Source organism: Aegilops tauschii, chromosome 4 (genome assembly GCF_002575655.3).
Source record: "Aegilops tauschii subsp. strangulata cultivar AL8/78 chromosome 4, Aet v6.0, whole genome shotgun sequence".
Classification (NCBI taxonomy): Eukaryota; Viridiplantae; Streptophyta; class Magnoliopsida; order Poales; family Poaceae; genus Aegilops; species Aegilops tauschii.
Genome location: NC_053038.3, coordinates 206,888,144 through 206,901,840, shown reverse-complemented (window position 1 = coordinate 206,901,840; position 13,697 = coordinate 206,888,144).

Below are 13,697 nucleotides of genomic sequence, written 5' to 3'. Positions count from 1 at the left end.
AGGTGAAGGAATCATTATTTTGCGCGTAATAAGGAGGCATTTCCTTGCGTGCGGCCGTGGACCCAGCTGTCAGCCTCTCCACGTACAGTCCACTTCCGATGGATGTCGTTCATTGACCACGTTGACCAGGCCGCGCCGAGAGCACCAGGGCGGTGGACGACGGCGAGGCCTAGGAAGGGAACGACACGGAGCCAGGGAATACTCGGTAGTTGTTTCCCACGCGGAGGAGTACGAGGGTTTACTGGTTCGTCTGCCGTCGCCGGAGAATAACAACATATGTGGGTGAGTAGAGGGATGGCTAGGCCAGCGATGGGAGTACGGTGGGGCCGTGAGGCCTGCGCGGCAGCATAGCCGGCCGCGGGAGGAGGGAGCAGGCAGTCCCGCCGGCGCTTGTTTGAGCGGCTGGAGCATGAAGAGCAGAGATTGAAGAAGCACGACAGCCGTTGGATGGACATCCAACAGTCACTGCTCTCGTGTGTTGACTAAGTTGACAGGGCGTTGCGTGTGCGTCAACCTTTTTTTATGAAAGCATACGCGTCAACCTGTAGTAGGCGCACAAGTCAGCCTCAAATCTGTGGAAAACAGCATACAGCCCATCTGCCATTATTTCTAATAATGTATAACCCATTTGCTAATTCTTAAGAATTTTTTTGGAGCCCATCTTCTTTTTGTTAGCATTACACCCCATATTGTGGCCACGGTTAAAAAGTATACGAAATTTTGCATATTTCGATGCAGTCAACTGTTTTTAATCCAGAAATATCGATTCACATTCATACTATTTTGAGAAATAATTTATATAAATATAAAATCCAAATAATTGTCCACGCATAAAAATCAATGGAATTTAAGATCTTGTAATGAAAAAAATTGAAACTAATTCCCGGTTTGATGTGTTTTAAAAATGTACAACCCATTTCTGGGCAAACCGAACGAAACTCTCCTCGTCTTGAAAGATTTGCAGCCCAGCAGGGCCGATAAAGCAAGTAGGCCTTGTTTGGGTATTTCTTAAAAAAAATAGAACTGGGCTAGCCATTTTCAGCAAGAAAAAAACACAACTGGGCTCATGATGTGGTAAACATAAATAAAACCCTGGCTAGACGGGCCTCAGCCCCCGCACAACCCCGTTGTTACCCTGATCCGTCGCTAAAACTAGTATAAATAACAACTGCTTGTTCCTCAAAAAAAACTACGCGACTTGCTGGGTCCCTGGTGTCAGCCGCTCGTTGTGTAATTCTCTCGTTTATTGACTACGTTGACAATGGCGTGAGCCCCAGATGTCCAACCATTAGGAGGAACCATATTTTTGGGCTTGTACCATAGAGGAACTTGCTTGCGTACTGCCATGACGCTGGTGGGTCCCTACTGTCATCCTCTCCACGTACAGTCATCTCCTTGTTCCTCTCGGTTGTTGACGACGTTGACAACGCAAGAGGGTGGCGCACCGCGCATGGCGAGCGAACCAAGGCCGCAAGGCAGAGGACGACGGCGAGGCCTCGGACAGAATGAACAGGAGCCGTTGAAGATGCGCCGGTGCAGTTGCAGGCAGAGGGGAGTACGAGGGTTGACTGGTTCGGGCGCGGGTGCGTGTTGGGGCTGACGTCGCTGGAGAATAACAGGACGTGTGGGGGAATAGAGGGAGGGCCTGGCCAATGTTGGATGGTACGTACGGTAGGGCGGCAGAGGCGCAGCCAGCCATGGGAGGCGGGAGCAGGCGGAGCTGGCGGGGTGGTTTGGTTTGGGCGGCTGGAGGAAGAAGAAGACAAGAGATAGAAGATACACGACAGATGTTGGATGTCAATCCAACGGCTGGTAGGCAGAATCGTTTGTTGACTGGCTAGTAAGTCGACACCACCTTGGATAGGCTATTTCTTCGCGGGTCCCAAATGTCAGAATCCAAATCTGTCACGGTCATGCAGCCTTTCCTATGAAAATTTACAGTGCATTTGATGTGCTAGTTCGAAATAAGTTTGTGGGTGCTGGTGGGGGCTAATCACTTGGCTTCTGTAATGCACAGTGAGCTCAAGCAGCCGGCAAGAGTGATGTTATTTCCCTTGGTTGGGATTTGTTACAATATTTCACTCTAAATTAAACGAATGGCAAGTCATTTGCCTTGTTTCGAAGAAAATATGACAGTCACAGCCGAGTTGAAAAGGGCAGGAACATCTAACTCTAGCTTACAAACTGTACAAAAGCACGAGGGTTAATTGTTCATCAGGTTTACAAAAAAACAGATTGAAAAGGGCAACAACATCTAACTCCAGCACTATTTTCGGCAGTCATAGTCAAATGGATCGGTCAGGTCCATAGAATGAACATCCTGGGTCATAAAATTTACTGGATTATGACCACAATATGTTGTAAATAGAAGACCGGCACGTTCAGAAGCTCTTTTGCCCACCTGAAACTCCTTTTTTTGCTCTTCGACGTACCCATCCATCAAAACCATGCTGCTGATAAACTTAAGCCTGATGGACAATAGTAACCTCGCATTCAGCAGGAAGAATGTGACAAATCTTGTGTTTGCACGGTTGGCTACATATCGTTCTAGCATTATTGTCTTCAATCGAATCTCATGAGAAGTGAGAAAATCCCGATGCTTACGAATCCACCGATTGGTTATAACTTTCTTACCCCGTCCTGTTGCCTAAATAGGCATGAAGATTGAAAACAGTTAAGGTCTAAAAGAAGAGTGCCGAAAGAGCAACAGCTGAAGGGTTAATTCTAGTACACTATATGCGGGCTTCCAATGTGCGTGGAATTATCACCTTTATATACAACTTCTCCAGACATGGAAAGCATTGCAGCAAGCCAATAATCTTGTTCAGATCAAAACTATTCATTTGGATATATAAGATCTTGACAGAATCCAGCACCATTGATAGGCCATCCATGGAGAAACTCTTCATTGAGCATAGAACATAATATTAGTACAAAATGTGTACTCCAAGATGATATATAAATTATGCGCAGAAATTTAAAATGCAGCTTATGGTTACAAGTGTAGATGATAATATAAAGTACCTGAAGAACTGTGGAGCCAAACACCGTATTGAAATGAGCATAGAGATCATGTATTACACCCAAGGTCTCCAGTTTAGGCGCAGAGAGGACGGTTATTTGCAACGGTGAATAACTAGAATCAAGGATCAACCTTTGAAGTGAAGGGGCATCTTGGATGATGAGCTGCCTTCCGTCAAAAGAAATTCCAATTCTTACAAGGTTAGGCGACTTTATTTGGAGACAACCGATTCTAACTGTGAAAACAAGCACCAAGCACTCCAGCGCAGGGCAACTGGAGTGGATGATGCTGTGCAATGAGGCCTCCGATATACGAACCCACACAAGTGAAAGTTTCTTGAGAAATGGGAGTCAAAGGTTTAGTACCAGATTGTCTGGTAGGTAGCACAGCGCAAAGGTGGCGGTGTGGAGAGAGGACGAAAACCGCGAGATGGACATCGGTGCTGAGGGCACAAATTCATGGCGTTCGGTATGTGGTATGTGATTTCCAGGGGAATAGTAGAACTCAAGCAGCTGTAGTTCTGTGAATTCAGGGGATTTCAGCCAGGTGTCCACCGTGCAGGGCATGGTATGCTTGCTCAGGTAGCATGACGGGATGCAGAGGCTTTGAACAGAGCCCTGGTGGGAGGAGATGATGGCTCTGGGGATTTCAAAATCATTGAAGAGAGATAGCTGACGACAGTCGAGATTAAGGGGCACGGTGCGCCATAGAGGGCGCCACCGAATTGAGAGGACTTGGGTGCGGCAGCAATCCTTGGTGGGGAGAAGCAAGATGATCTCCCCAAGGACGGCGTCCGGGAGATCGCTGATGCGGTCCACCCAGATTCTACGAGTTCCTGGGATCCGGTGGGGGCGGGGTCGCCGCTTCTCCCCGCGCTGCCGGGTGCGGGATCTACAATAGGCGTCGCCGCTGGCGGGAGCCTCATCTTCTTGGTGCTGGGGTCAGCCAACTCCATTTTCCTCGAGGGCGTCGCGTCGCGCTCACGTATTTGAGCAGAGTAACGAATGACGAGCCTAGTTGTAGTGCGAGCGAAGAAGAAGGGGGGCTGTGGATTTTCTGTAGGAGTGAGGAAGAAGGGGAGCTGGGGTTTTCTGTAGGAGTGAGGTGAGGAATTTGGGGGTACGAGTGGAGCGAGCTGACGTGAGGTGGGTGGGAGCGAGGAGGAAGAAGAGCACCCAGGTTTTGGGGGGGGGGTGTGCTGGGTGTGGGTAGCGCCTCTCATTCAGTAAATATATGGGCTTTTGAATTGATTTTACTATTTACTAGTGTGGATGGACTGTTTTGTCTTGGGCCCAGAGAAATAATTACTACTAGTACAGTGGAGACACTCTACAGCTACCCAGAAAAACAATTACTACTAGTACAGTGGAGACACTCTACCGCTTCTGGCTCCTCCTAGGTCACTGAAACGTCTCCCTCTACTGAATGCCGTTATACTTTTGTTCACTGACATGCGGGCCATGCAGCGCGCGGGCCCAAATGCCATCCACCAAATTAGAAGGCAGTATGCAGGCGGAGAGTCACCCCGGTCGTAGCGCGGCAGTAACGAGCCGTCGTATCACAAAACCCCACCTCCCCGTAGTCTAAGTTTGACGGACGAAGCAACCATCATTTCACTCCTCGCTGAATCCCCTTCTCCCTCATCGTCTTCAAGAAAGGCAACACTCGCATCTGCCACTGTTCTTCTCTCCGAACGAAGGGAAGGTAAGCGGATCCGTGATGTTGGTATATTTTCGTTTAGAGAAAAAAAAGAACTTTTGCAAAGCAGTAACCGATCCTCACTCTCTTTTTTGTTTCATTGTCATTGCGATTATGTTTTCCTTTTAGTGGTTTCCTAGTATTCGCCAGTTTCATGATGGACCAAGGAGAACCAGGCAAAGATCTGCCGATATTGGAGCAGACGCGGGAGGCTGATCCCCATGAGACAGAGAGCTCCAAGAAGATGGAGGCAACCACCGAGCCGACCCGAGATACGCTCACGGTCACTACTGAGATGGTCAACGCCCCATTTGAGGTTACAGCCCCCGTGGCACTGCAGGAGCAGTTTTCCCCCTTCGAGGATGTGTCCCCCCCCCCCCCGTGCTGAGCTGCCTAAGGTGATTTCCTTCTTTGCTGATCTCGATTGTGGTTTTTCATCTAAGTATGTGGTGATTTTTTTAGAAAAGGAAGTATGTGGTGATTAATAATGCAAAATTTTATTAGCTTCGATGCCATGCTATACATAGTGGTTTAAATAACTTGTGTTTCTTATACTGAAAAGTAATTCAGAATTTGTTTCTATTCAATTAGAGCCTTGATGCAGACAAGGATTGTGTGGTTGTACATGTCACTCGCTATGAGGCGGACGACCTGAATATACGCACTGGGAAAACAGAGTTCTTAGGCTGTTGGATCCTGGAAGCCATTTGCGGTTATACCAATGAAGAGTTGTATTCCAGCCTCATTGTTGTCAGGCGTGTTGTCCAGGGTGTACTGAAGCACAAGAAGTTCAAAGCTACTCCTTCGTTTGTGAGGCATACTGTTCTTGTCAAGCTTACGCAGGAAGATGACGTGGCATGCCTCCACAAACAAGTTTATCAGTGGCAAGGCCACAAGGTTGTCTTCATGAAGGTTCACAGGATTGAGCTGCTGCGGGACGTCCTCGATGATGTTCATGGCAAGGTCCGTCTTGTGTCCAGCCCAAATTAGATCGAGGCATGAAATAGTTGCCCCAGCTAGTGTTTAATAGTAGTTTGGATTGTGTCTAATTATCCGAACCTTGCCTGTTATCGACCCCTCTGGGGCTAGTACTCTGTTTGAATCCGTCTATGGGAACTGCTGCTACTTTTGTGTGCCCGTGAATCATGTGAGAACCATCGTAATTGTTGCCGAAACAGATGCGTCCTCACTAGTTTTTTCATGAATATGGCATGGTAAGACATAAGTTGTCACGGTTTATCATACGAGCAGTGTGTGTTTTGATGAAATAGAGCACTCGTTCAAGAATCGTGCGCCGACATATACATAAGTACTTGTAAACACTGTTGGTGCTACCCCACTTGTAAGCAGTTGTGCAAAACACGGCACATTGGCTCAGCTCGCTTCAACACTAGGCTATCGACCAGCTAACAGTCAACAATCTGTTGTCTGACATATAAGCAACTATGTATCTTGTTACAGTGGTTCATGCAGTTAATTGAGGCCACAATGTAATAAATTCCAAACGTTCACACGTTAGTCCAGCGCTCATGTGGAACACTCACATTAAACTCGTCTTCGTAAAAACTTGATAAGCATAAGTTAAGCAATTTTATACATCTCAATGATTCATAGAACATAACAAACATATACTAGTTCACAGCAAAAGACAAAGTTGTGAGAAGGTTTACAAATCAGGAAAAAACAAGCAAGGCTTCTCTGAGCAAAGGGCCTCCCGGCAGGCTTAAATTTCCTAGAGTTCACTCTGGTTTTTTCTTGTTGCCACCATCAAGAGTTAGGTTCTCTCATTCCAGAATAACCAATTATAATTGTGGTCTCAGCTGGAATGTTGAACTGAACCATGCAGTGTACTGACCAGCTGAAATGCTTGTGCATTCCACTAAATTTAAGCACCGCTATTTGTAGAAATAAGCAGACCACAATGCCTCTTGTCCGCGCACCTGTCCAAAAAACCGCCGTGCAGCCGTGCCAGCTAGTCCTCGGTCCATGGATGAACTGGTAGAAAGTGCATTCCGGACTAGGATGCAGTTGTTTTCGCTCGTCCCTGCACTGCAATCAGGAAGTAAAACGTACGAATCAGCTTCTTTTAGATTGCGTTGGTCATTCTACCTTAGTTACTACCAATGTAGGGATACCTTGAAGACGGGAGGTTAGACGACGGCAACGAGGGATAGCCATCTCATTTTGCGCAGTTGTACTAAAACTGAGGTGTGTGCTTTTGATTGCGCGGATAGAAACGATACGGAGACAGATATCCCGAAACGATATGGAGACAGACATCCCTGTTTGTGCAAATACGAAATACGGTTATTTAAACAGTGACAGATATTACTACTTTCCCCCGTTTCCTCTTAGAACCAAGTCCTAGATTCATGCTACAACTTTCCCACTTTCTTCCCTGTTTGAACCAACGCTTTGAGTCGACTGTATGAACTAGCTTTACTTCTAATAATAGTAGAAGTCTAGGTGGCTTTGGAACAGCGGACGAAAGTAGAAAAGGATCCACACGAAGAGAGCTGGGGCAGTAGAGCAAGGCAGGTTTCGAAGGAATATATACCTGAGGGTCGTCGGCATGTGGCAAAGACGGCGTCGGGAGGCCGCATCTTGGCCACAATACCGCAGGGAGGAAGAAGGGGTCGGAGGCCCTCCCGAGCCGGCGCTCTCTCGGAGAGAACGGCACGGCCACCGATCGGGACGCGCGGGCAGCCGTTGGTCTCCTCCCTCGCCGCCGACGACAGCGTGAACGGTGCACCTACACCCCTGCCCCGGTCGAGGTTGTCCGGCCGGATTTGTGACCAGTCGTGAGCTGAGAGAGAGTGAACGAGAGGAACCCTAGTAAAGCAAGCGCTAAGGCTCCTGCTTTTATATATAGTGGAGTGATTTTGTTGTACCAGCTTCAAAAAAATGCGCCCCTACGTGTACCCGCGAGTGGGTGTGAGAGAACTAGTGCGTGCGTGCACCGCTTCTCTTCGTGAGAGTACAATATACTATGCCCAAAGAACGTTCGCCGCAAGAGTAATAGTATAAGTGTGTGACGTGTGAGCTAAAATAAAATGTGCGCGCCGTCTTTTGTTTTTTAGAAGTTCTAAGGGTAGGGTGTGAAGAGCACATATGTGCGTGACATCTACCTGCAGATAGACGGTGGGTGCGACGTGCGAGTCTGCGAGAGGACTCGGGAGAGTCGTGACTCGTGAGGGTGCGTGTGCCTGAGAGAGAGGGGGCACGTATCAATGCAATGCATGTGTCCGTAAATCATTATCCGACAAACGTTCGCCACAAGCCTTTTCCTGACGAACGCCGTAAGAACCGTTAGATCGGCATCCGACAGTGTCAGTTTTGCCATGTCATTTAACAAAACAGCCACTCCTCCTACACACAAATCTTCCACGTGAGTGTTAGCAACTGCCGTATGCTCCCTCCATCCTGAAATGCAGTGCATATAGCTTTATTGAAAATTCGAACCTCGCAAACTTTTACCGAGTTTTCGTGTACCGAATTGCACATGTAGAATACCATGTATATATCATTTCATTCATCTTCGAGAGGTAACTATAAAGATGGGTGAGGAGTCTACAAAGAAAGACCATCGTATCACCCGTAGCAATTTCAAGCATCCTTTAGTGTCGAGGAATATCATATAGGAACTCTATATGATATGATTTTTATAGGATTTTTTCCTTTAGAGCCAATTGGTTCATAGGAATATATTCATATACTCCACATTTCAAAGGAAATAAACATGATATCATTTCTATAGCTTTAGAGCCACTTGGTTCATATGAATGGATTCCTATACTCCCTTAATTTCAAAGGAAAATAAACATTAGCGTATATTCAATAGAAAAGTTCCTATGATATGAACCAAATTACATCTCTTTTCTAATCCCTCCTCATAGGAATTGAGATACATGTCATCTCTAGATTCAATAGAAAAGTTCCTATGATGTGAACCAAATGACATCTCTTTTCCAATCCCTACTCATAGGAATTGAGATGCTCCATGTCATCTCTTTCCCTACAACTTTCATGTATACATCTTCTATTCCTAAATAGATAGTACAACCCACTAGTAGCTTTTTTCCAAAACATGCAACTATGGCACAAGAACTATATAGTGTGCCAATAACTTTGAAAGATGGTCGCTGGATGAAGCTAACCCGACAGTGCAGAGATAGGCAAATCCGAGCACTACTGGCCGTTGGATATCATCAACATTCCACCAGATCTGCCACATGTACAATTTAGAAGACTCCATGGTTGAACTTAAGCATAATGCACAAACCTCAAAACACAAGCACTTCTCCTTTGTTCTAGAATCTTCTGTATCATAATTGATTCTTTTTTCTAAATGAATTGCCATTATTTGTTTTTTACTTTATGATTTACAATGCACAACCCCATGAATCTTAACATTTTTATAAAACTAATTGATTTTGAATGAGATGAACTATAAGAACTAAACGAACATCTACATCATGCATATATGACTCAAAGCTTTACATGCTATAGTGTGTATTTATTCATAATTTGGTTTCGAAATCTCATGCGTTCAATACATGTGTACCTTACTAGTTTTGAGTAGAGTAGCAAATTTCACGCGGCCCCGGGTATATCAAAATGCAGGGCCCATGCATCATTGCCTTTCGGTCGAACCTACGTCCACAATGTTTTGTACGTACTATATCTCCACTGGTCCCCGAACCCAAAATGCTGCCTCATTCCCGTAAAACCAAGCGGCCCACACATATTTAAGGCGTCGACTCGAACCCATTTACTACGACGTGGCCCCGCACGCCGTAGTACTCCTACAAACCCTACTGCCGCACTCATCATCGGTTTTCTTCAAGAGGACGAGGGAGAAGCCGATTTGTAGTGGAGGCGCTTAAAAAAAAGGATATGTAGTGGAGACCCCTACCCTAGGGTGCCCTAGGTAGCTGCCGCACGCATCATTGTTTTCTCTTTTCTTTATGCTCTTGCGCCCTAGAGTGAAATGATGGTTGCTTCGTCCGTCCAGCTTAATGCGGGAAAGGTGGGGCTTTGTGATTTGACCCCTCATCGCTCATTTTCTACTACTGCGGCGCTACGACCGGGGTGCCTCCAATTCCAACCGCTGCTCTGAACTATAATTTGGTGCATCGCACGTGGAACAAGACGGTGGATGAGCCACATGTCGGCCAAAGGGGTCCTGTTAAGTGTGTCGCCATTTCGTGTGCGGACCGACCCTGCTTGAGTTGCTATGCCAACACGACAGGAGCAGCCTACCACTTGGTTTTGCTCCTTGGTGAATCCCGACTATATTGATCCAAAAAGATACGTGCTGAACTACCCTCTCCGTCTTGGTTTTTTTATTTTAGGAGTCTCGGTTTATAGGGCCTGCACGTAGTTCTAGGTCATCCATTTTACTAACTAAATATGAGTTACTATGTCACAAAAAGTATATCATTGGATTCTTAAGCGGATGTAGTTGTATTTAAAAGTCGAGGGCGGGGCTTTTCCTGCGCGGTAGGCGGGGCAGTTCCGCCTAGTCGGTTCGACAGAGACGCGAGAAGACGAGGGAGTAGGCTGCTGCAAACGTAGGGCTATGTGATTTGACAGCGAGTTACTGCTGGACAGGTGGGGCCCCGTGATTTGACTTGCCATTATCATTTTAACTGCGGCGCTACGACCGGCGTGAGTCTCCCGATTCCTGACCACCCCCATACAGGTGCCTCTCCCAATGCTCCACCATGTAGTAGAGGTTGGCTCTTGCATGAGAGCCCATTTCTCCACTTTTTCCTTGCCTCTCTTTCCTCCACATATGCAAAAATGCCATGTAAAGCGCACTATTGTACTTACTTTTACTTGCTCCTACAGGTGCTTAAGCTTGCCACATAGGCATAAAGTCTGATGTGGCAAGTTAATCAAGAAGAGAGAGACTAGTTTGATGACCCAAGGAAGAAACGGTGCTAAGCACGTGTACCTAGGTGAAAAGACAATTTTGAGTCTATAGCTAATTAAATGAAGCAAACTTAGCAACACCATTTCATTGGAAGAGGTCACTCCTTGGCAAATGCAATAAATACTAGTACTCCCTATGTCCCATAATATAAGAACGTTTTTGGCACTACACTAGTGTCAAAAACGTTCTTATATTATGGGACGGAGGGAGTACGAAGAAAGAGATAGAGAGGAGTAAAAAAATACACTTATAGCCAACCTTGTTGTAGTATGAGTGACTAAGTGATGACTATGTATGACATGCCAACATCAGATAGCCTAACGCACCGTGTTAAATCTCCAAGGGCGCGACCGCGCAAGCGACGCGACGGTCGTGGTAGGCGCGACCATGATACGGGCTGCTGGCAGCCCTTGGATCTGAGATCAAACGGTCGCATGCTAAGTTGCTGAAAATTTGCAGAATAACCCTCTAGGATAGGATATTCACCCATAGGTCTAGAATCACGCCATGCAACCGTTCGATCTCAGATCCAAGGGCTCTCAGAAGCCCGTATCATGGGAGAATGGAAAGCCACTACCCTGCCGTTCGCACGCTGGCAGTTCGCTCCTACTCGTCCCCGCACGTCCTTCAATACTACGGCGGTTCGCTCCTAGTCGTCCCGTCCATTCACATTACGGCAGTTCCACTAATCCTAACCCTCCTCCCAAATCCATGGCGTCCCAAATCTCCACGATCGGCGGTGAGTACAAGGTTAGAACCATCACCGACGATGAGTTCAACGTCATCTACACCCGTTCTTCCGCGACGGTGAAAGGATGCCTTTCTCGCTTCAGACGCATGTTCGAAAACTCAAATGGTGAGTGGGTCGCTAGGCTAGATGTTGAGTACACCACAGTCCTGGGACGAGAGAAGGATCTAAAGGACGAAGAAAGGAAGAAGCCCGCCGTGATCCAGGTTTGCGTACATAACGTTTGCTTGGTCTACCACATATGCCATGCCGACGTTGAGTGCCAGGATTTTAAGAACTTCCTCAAGGACAAAACAGTGAAATTCGTTACTGTAGACTTTAAGAACGACAAAGAAGTCCTGGGTCGGATAGGCCTCGTTGTAGGCAACCCCTTCGACCTCCAGAATAATCGGCTGGTGCCCTCTCGTCAGCCTTCAATGCTGACCCTGGCAGGAGCCATGGTTCATCCTTCGTACCGTAAACTGGAGAAACCTCATTACACGTTTCATCGTCATGCATGGCAGCGGAATGTACTAGATATAGACCACATCCACTACGCTGCAATGGATGGCTACCTTTGTTTCAATATCTACAAGGGTTGGATGAAGAGCAACAGCCAAGTGTGCGGTTCAAGCAAAGAAGTATCGGCCAAGAGGAAGAGGGACAAGAACGAAGTCGAGGACGTGGACGAGGACTCCGAGTAAGGTGGCAGTGTCGTTGCTCATGGTGGTTCTAAACTTCTAATGCAGTGTCTACCGGATTAGTTGCATAGTTTAATTTCAGGTGTGCTTAGTTTAATTTGAGGGGTGTGCTGTGCTGAGCCCCCAGCAGAACTATGTTATGTTTCTTCTCGTTACTTTAACTCTTCAGTATGTACATACTACTAGTATTTCTTTAATAGAATTTAGCACCCCAATTAAGCACGTACTAGCTTTTTTAATAGTACTATATGCATAATTTGGCGACGAGCGCTCTCTATATGTACCACCTTTTTTTTAATTTTAATTTTTGCTCCATGGCGCAATCCATCGATAGCACTACTGTACAAAAGTATACATTTTTTAAAAGGCTAGAGTACTGTTCATCACATATATAGCTGTGACGCCCGGATAATTAGGCTACAGTAAAACTCTGCTAATGATGCCACGTCACCTTGATTACTATTGCTAATCTCGCGTTAGTTCAAAACGATTTAAATTCAAATTGAATTGAAAGCAAACGGTAAAAGTTTTCAAACATTAAAACTAAAATGTTTGGGTTGTGCCAAATAATGCATAGGTATTTATGGTGGAGGAGCCACACTTTTATATAATGTTTAAAGGCCCTAAAATAATTAAAACAGTAGCAAAAACAATTAATTAAATGCCTTTTACAATTAATAAATTACTAAACTATTTTATTCACTCAGCAAACTTTTTGTGGCATTGGGGTATTTTGGAACAATAATTTAGGTAATATTTGTATATTCTATAAAACAAAATTATATAGAAAATATAATAGTAAACTAATAAAAAAAAGGAAAAGTGCCCCCTGGCCCAACTGGGCCAACCGGCCCAGCTGGCCACTTCCGCCGGCCCGGTCGAACCAGCCCAGCCAGCGCCTACAGCCCCCCGGGGCGACCGAACCCTAGCCATCTCCTCCCCACTTCCCCCACGACTCCCCACTCTTCTCTCTGCCTCCCCCGACTCCCTCTGGATCGAGGCAACGACCCCCCCGACCCCATCGTCGATCCCGCCGCCCGTCGCTCCTGGACCGCCACCGCGTTCCCCCGTCCCCCTCTGGACGCCGCCGCGCCGTCGTCCACCGCCCCCGACGCGCCACCTCGCCGCATTCGACCTCGCCTCCGCCCACGGCCACCGCACGACCCCACAGTCGATCTACTTCACCGGAGCCTCCCCACCGGTCTGCCTCCTCGCCGCATGTCGTCCCCGACGACCTCCTCGACCCCGCTGCCCGAATCCCTACCGCCCCTGTGAGCTTCCCCTCTCCTCTTCCCCCCTGTGCGCCCTGCCTCCCCCCCCCCGCGCACGGCTCCGCCGCCCGCCGGCGCTCGCGGACAGCCGCACCCGACCAACCCCGCGGTGCCCCGCCCGCGCGCGCTCGTCCTGTTGCGGCCCGCCGCTGCCTGTGCCCCGCCTCTGGCCCCGCGGGCCATCACCGCGCCGGCGGCCAACTCCGGCGCCCACCCCGGGCTCTCTCCTTTCCGCTGCCGCCCTGTTCAGCCACCACCTCCGCCGCGGCACCCCCGCTCCGTCCGGCCACGCCGGCTTGCATCGCCGCGCCCAGCGCTCCTCGTTCTGCACGGGCGCTGG